Source organism: Amblyomma mixtum, chromosome 10, assembly GCF_055824585.1.
Source record: "Amblyomma mixtum isolate Tamu chromosome 10, ASM5582458v1, whole genome shotgun sequence".
In the NCBI taxonomy this organism is placed as follows: Eukaryota; Metazoa; Arthropoda; class Arachnida; order Ixodida; family Ixodidae; genus Amblyomma; species Amblyomma mixtum.
The window spans coordinates 184,517,957-184,525,141 of NC_143021.1; the positions used below are offsets into that span (position 1 = coordinate 184,517,957).

At 44.6% G+C, this 7,185-nt stretch overlaps 1 pseudogene; it reads right to left on the reverse strand.

Moving 5' to 3' along the window:
- Window positions 1-2,816: 2,816 nt before the first annotated feature.
- LOC149327924 (uncharacterized) lies at window positions 2,817-4,396 on the reverse strand (annotated as a pseudogene).
- Between the last annotated feature and the right edge of the window lie 2,789 nt (window positions 4,397-7,185).

The window sequence follows — 7,185 nt, forward strand, 5'->3', positions numbered from 1 at the left end:
CATGCAATTAATAACAGCGCTACGAAATGCAGCAGTATCAGTAATTACAGCAATATTGTGGGGAAGGTGATTCCAGCTGACACAAGTTCTGGGTATGAATGAATCGTGAAAACATCTTGTACGACAAGGAGCGATCCAAACTTTGTGACGGTGATTAATGCGTGCTGAAATATAGGATGGTCTTTTTAATAACTTTTCTTTAAGATAAGGATTATGATAAATTTTGTGAAAAGTACATAATGATGCTATTGACCTGCGATGGGAAAGAAGCTGTAGGGAAAGGTTAGCTTTCATGGCAGTTACACTACTAGTACGATGATAGTTGGAAAGTATGAAGCGAGAACCGCGGTTTTGAATTGATTCTACGTCCGAAATGAGAGATTCGACCCCACGGTTCCACACCGATGAAGCATATTCCAATTTAGAGCGGACCAATGTTTTGTAAAGTAATAGTTTTAATGAACTCGGTGCACATGAAAAATTTCTGCGAAGGTATCCAAGCATGCGATTGGCGTTATTTGTAATATAGTCAACATGAGTTTTCCAAGACAGGTTAGAAGAGACGTGAACACCCAGATATTTATAAGACGACACAGTTTCAAGAGTGATGTCATTAATGCAGTAGGTAGAGGGCGTATTAGATAGACGAGAAATGGGCAAATGCTTGCATTTAGTAATGTTTAGCTTTATATTCCACAAGTTACACCAATAGTACCTTGTTAATATCTGGCTGAAGAACACATACATCATTATCATCATTAATTTCGCGGTAAATAACACAGCCATCGGCAAAAAGACCAATGAAAGACGATATATTAGTTGCTAAGTCATTTATATAAATCAGAAAGAGGAGGGGCCCAAGAACGGACCCCTGAGGCACGCCAGAGCAAAGAGGAGAGGAATCTGAATTGACGTTATTTGCTGTTACGAACTGACTTCGGTTTGAAAAAACAATGCAACCATGCAAGCACTGTGGAATCAATGTTAAGGCTGTTAAGTTTAAGAAAAAGAAGCTCATGTGAAACCTTGTCAAATGCTTTAGAAAAATCCATAAATATAGAATCAGCATGGGAACCACGATCCAGAATGCAATGCCAAGTCATTTGTGAAACATACGAATTGCGTTTCGCATGAAAACGATTTACGGAAGCCGTGTTGGGCATTAGTGAAAAAACAATTGGATTGTAAAAAGTTAGCAAGATGAGAGTAGATGACATGTTCCATGATTTTACATGGAATGCTGGTGAGCGACACAGGGCGAAAGTTATCAGGGCAATGTTTATCGCCTGACTTATGCAGCGGAATCACCCTCCCAACCTTCCAGTCAATGGGAATACGGCCTGTTTCCAGAGACTGGTCAAACAGTTTGGTGAGGATAATTGAACTGTACATCTTTGTGTTCACCAGAAATTTCGAATTAATGTTATCGACGCCGCAGGAGGAAGAAATCTTAAGGTTTTCAATTATCCTCAGGATGCCAGTTGTGTCAAAAAGAATTGGATCCATGGGAAACGCATCCAAGACTGGACACTCCTGATTGGTAAGGGAAACATTGCCAAGAAAGCAGCAACAAAAACACTGTTAAGGACACTAGCGCATTCATTAGATGAAAATGCAACGCCGTCAGAAGATGTAAGTAGTATTGACGAACTATCTTTCTTGTTCACAGTGTTCGAAAACTGTCTAGGGTTATTAATCAGCAAAGCAGGCAAAGTACTGTTAAAGAAGGTGTCCTTAGCATTTTTGAGAGCTAATTTGTACTCAGCGGCCGCAGTAAGGTAACAGTCCCATCGTTGTTGCGAATTCGATGATTTCGCCGAGCGAAACAAACGCTTTTTCTTATTGGATAGCCTTTGTAAAACGTTATTAAACCACGGTGATTGTCTATTACACCGCAAAATTCTTAGCGGCACAAATGTATTAGTGAGACGTTCAACAGTGTCCCTAAACATTTCCCAGTTAGTGTGGACAGAACGCTGTGGAAAATCTGGTAAATAATTGTTAAAGAAAAGAGCTAATTCACGATTAATGGCATCATAGTCCGCCCGCTTGTAATCTCTAATTGACTTGAAGATGTTCCGGCGATTAGGAACATTAATTTTTACATCGAAATGAAGCAAGGTGTGATCACTAAGACCAGGTAAGTACGAGATTGAAGGGATAAGATCCGGCGCGTTGGTTAGCACAAGGTCTAAAACATTGGAAGACGATGGCGTGACTCGAGTTGGCTTAGTAACTAGCTGCGAAAGGTTAAAGTCCAAACAGGTTCGCAAAAAGTTATTGCATTCGGTAGAAAAGGGGCGAGCATACGGCGACGTATTAGTCCACACGATACTGGGATAATTGAAGTCACCAGCAAGAAGGATTGCCGCACCCGGATAACGTACTGAGATCATGTTAAGAGCATCATGCCAATCTTCAACGAAAGTTGCACACGAAGACGGGGGACGGCAGCATATGCCCAGAATCAGTTTCCTGAAATGAACACGAAGTTCAACCCAAATCATCTCTAAAGTGCTAGAAAGACTAATCGGTGACGACACAATATTATCGGCGATGGCTATTAAAACACCTCGTCCACTTCTGTGACCTCTATCAGAACGATGAACATTGAAGCGCTTCTTGCAATCAAACAGTTCCTTGCTCTCTATCTTTGCAGAGAGCCACGTTTCTGTCAGCAATACAACATCGGCATCACATGAGTCGATGACAGAGTTTAGATCTTCCCGCTTTGGTATTATGCTTCTTATGTTTGTGAAAAGAATTGAAAGCGCTGTCTTATCTCTAGTCGCCCGTCCACTGCCCCTCCCGCACCTCTATGGCGAAGCGTGTGGCGAGCCAGAAACAGCGCGACAAGGGGCCACTAAAGATCCCGGTGGGCCAGCTAGCTCGAAAACGCTATCGTGAATAGGGTCATAGCCGTAGCATTTGTTGTTACAATACAGTTTGTTATACCTCAGCTTATACTTAATGTCAGCATCCTTCGCAAACTGTGCACAAGCTTCTTTCTAGCGACACCTGTCTGCAAAGAATAATCTTCACTTACAGTGACCTTTTTATCTTTAAGTTTAGCAGACTGCACTAGGATTTGTTGTTTTGTTTTGAAAGACCGGAACTTCACAACAATCGGACGGTCCTTTTCGTCCGAGAACACACCAATTCTGTGAGCTCGTTCAAACATGTCATTCGTAAGAACAGGATCAAAGGAGCCTGAAACAAGGTTCAATAACTTTTCTTCCGTTTCATCCCACGTTTCGGACAAACTGTCGGGTACGCCGAAGAACAGAAGATTTTCCCTGCGCTGCCGGTCTTCCAGCTCTGCCTGTCCAAGACGTAACTTGCTATTTTCATTGACAAGCTGATCGGCTAGCTCACGCAAAATCCGCAATTCCCCGTGAGTCGCATCACTGGCGGATGATTTAGATTCCACTGCCGACAGTCTCGCGTCAATATCGGCAATATTCCCAATCATAGATTCCTGATTTAGTTTCATTTCATTAATAGAGGCTATTAAGTGTGATTGCTCTAACTCCATTTTAGCGGTCCTTGAATTACCTTCTAACAGAGTCAACATGTCGTTGAGTTGTTTCTGCAGATAATTATCAACAGCGCTGTCTTTGGACCGTGTGGCAACGCCAGAGCCCGACCCAGGGCCAGGGTTAAGCTCAACGTCCCCCGACAACAAAAGCAGTTGACTAGAAACATCGAAGCACTGGACGAGCAAAATCAACAGCACTCCCGGGCGTGGGAACAGCAGCAGGCACATATTGCTCGATTTCTTAGCAAACATGGAATAGTTATTACCAACCTGCGTGAAGAAACGCATGCCATGAAGCAGCCTCATGATGACGCGGTTCCCACGCCCACTGAAAGGCGCAGGCCGCTGCAGTCCGTTTTTATCCAGGTGGAAAGGTGATGTCGTGGACGATGCGCAGGACTTGTACGATGAAGCCATAGAGTAGTAGGGTTGCCAGAGTTCTCCATTTTCCACGCTACCAACTTGAATGTCGACAGTCACAGGCACAGCCGGAATGGCATCAACCGGTGCCATAGGTCCCGCGCTGAGTTGAAGGATTGCCATTATCTGCGTGAAGAAACGCATGCCGTGAACCAGCCTCATGATGACGCTGTTCCCACGCCCAATGAAAGGCGCAGGCCGCTGCAGTCCGTTTTTATCCAGGTGGAAAGGTGATGTCGTGGACGATGCGCAGGACTTGTACGATGGAGCCATAGTGTAGTAGGGTTGCCAGAGTTCTCCATTTTCCACGCTGCCAACTTGAATGTCGACAGTCACAGGCACAGCCGGAATGGCATGAGCCGGTGCCATAGGTCCCGCGCTGAGTTGAAGGATTGCCGTTATATGCGTGAAGAAACGCATGCCGTGAAGCAGCCGCATGATGACGCTGTTCCCACGCCCACTCAAACGCTGTGATTGTCGAATTGTTTAGAAAAAGAATTCGCAAATGCTCAGAATAATTTCTTGCATATTTTAAATATATGAATTCATTACAGGGGTAAAAAACTGGGGAAAAGGTTGCGGGTAATTACGGAGACATCTTTTGCTGCCATATCGCCCCGTTTTCGGGCATCTGATTACCAAGGAACTCAGAAAACCTGCAGAGCATAAATATTCGTGTGAGCGTCAGCAAGAACGAGAGTGCCGATTAAGATAGAAATTAACATTGACAAGGTGTGCAAACGTTAAGCGGAATAATGCTTTTTAGACGTCGGTAATAAACAAAGGAGAGTGCTAATAATGATAGAAATTAGCATTCGCGTGCCTCATTAAAGTGCCAATAACACAACATCATAATTCGCATGCCTTCTTTGCGTTCACGTGGAGGATTCAAAACCGCAAATTCTCGTCCCCGTAAACCGCTCTGCACGTGAAGGTCAATATGAGTACTCTTTTTTTCTCGGCCAGAAGGTACCGTAAACAATTTTCTAACACTTCTTGTAAGTTCCAGAAGGTGGCGGCACCTCCCCATGAGCATGCATCTTCAGTTAAGCGCGAAATTACAAGTAGATAGTCGCCACCATTGCCGTACGACAGAAACCGTTTTGGCCGGAAATCGACCACCGTTCACGCATGGCAAAGGCCATCAAATGGTTAGGACCAATCTCGCCGACTCCAACGTACAGAGGGCGAAACGCTTGTTCTGGGCGTGTTTGGGGCTGAACGCGCGATATCTATAGATAAAATTGGGTTAAAATGGTCTGGATGTAAGCATCTGCAGTTAAACTTATAGGATTTCTTAGTCATTTCTTGACTTCCTGGTCGTAGCGGCTTTGAGAGGTGCAAAACAGAGAGTTCGCTTGTTCTAGACATGCGTTTTGCCCTCTGTAATTGCCCGCCCAGGGTCTGACGCTCTACACTGCGTCACGAAGGTGTGACTGAATATCAGTACTTGGCTGTTCTGATCACTTCTGACGCGAACTGGACTTCGCATGTTCAAGGCATTGCTAGTAAAGCAAAGACCAAGTTGTTCATCCTTGAGATAACCTTGCTACATTCCACAATTAATACGAAACTTCTAGCTTATGTCACTCTTATACGACCTGCCTTGGAATGCACGAGCATAGCCTGGTTCTTTGACATCAAAGATAACATTAGAACACTCGAAATGGTCCAGAGGGAATCCGCGGGATTTATCTTCAACTGCTATATCACACACTGCTTACTTCACTGCTTACTAACAGATTAATGGTGTCCTCTACAGACTTTGTTCATATAAGCCATTCAAGAGCTACTGATGCAAGAATGCACTCCCCGTTTAGTAATTTTTTGTTCCATTAATCCCTACCGATATTCATTTTTTCGACAAGTAATCCGAGATTAGTGCCACTTTCACCCATCAATTACAGCTCAGCCTACAGTAGACAAACTTATCAAACAAGCTGAGAGCTCTGTTTTTAAATTTACTTCGGCATGAATCTGTTTTTTTGCTGTTCTGCTTTCTTTCAATGTATCTCCGTTATGCAAAAGTCATTCTTGTTTTATCTCTTGATTCCTTCCTTGTCTATGCGACATGAGTTGCCTGTGTATCATCCCATGTTAAGCTTCAAACTTTAATCATTAAAACTGTATTTGTTTACCATATGTTCTTCTCAACTCCTGTAAAAACCTTAAAATGGGATTTCGGAAGTCGGTCCACTGTGCCGTCACATTTTATGTGACGGCATCGGTCATATGACGTAATAGGTCATGAGACAGAATAAAGATATGCAAGGAAAAATTTGTTCTTGGTGGGAATCAAACCCGGGCCGCCAGCGTGCGATATGACCCGACAGGATGACATAAAATTTATAGAGTAATGACATCACACCCTGGCAGAGTCACAATCGCTGCCACGTGCAGAAGAGATGCACAATGAGAGAAACAAATGCGCGGCTGAAAACCGCGTCCCCCTAAATGACGACGCTAGTTTCAGCAACAGATATCGCCGGCACACACGAAATTTCAATGATGTCACCACGGGTTGACCTCAATGTGGTGGCAGTATTTCTAATGTAAGGATAAAGAAAAAGATGCATCCGATGATCTGCAAACACGAAGACGAGGTGGCAGTGCTCTCGCGAGTTTTTGCCAGCTCTACGCTTGTGTGTGCTTCGCCAACCTGATCCCAGACTGCTGCCGTTGCCGTACCCATCACCCCAGTACCTGGTAATAAACCCCCCGTTACATTTGGTGGAAGTGCGGAGTTAAAATCGGCCCTGGAGCTCCGTAGTCGTGCTCTCCCTACGCGCAAGATGCCTGAGGACGTCCAACACCAGGCCGTACAAGTGGGCCAGGCTGTCATCTGTGCCGGCTCCCTTCGTCAACGGGACCCGACCATTTTCAGCGGGACCGACCAGAACGATGTTGAAGATTGGCTCACATCGTACGAGCGGGTGAGCGTATACAACAAATGGGACAATGTGACGAAGGTAACCAACGGCATCTTTTATCTTGCCGGTGTGCCTAACCTCTGGTATCACAACCATGAGGCAGATATTCAAAGCTGGTCCACCTTTAAGACTAAATTTTCAGAAGTATTTGGTCGACCGGCTGTCAGGCAACTCCGAGCCGAACAGCGATTGCGCGAACGATCCCAGCAGGCTAGTGAAAGCTTCACTAGCTACACTGAAGATGTCGTCGACTTGTGCAAGCGGGTCAATCTTCGTATGTCGGAAGCCGACAAGATT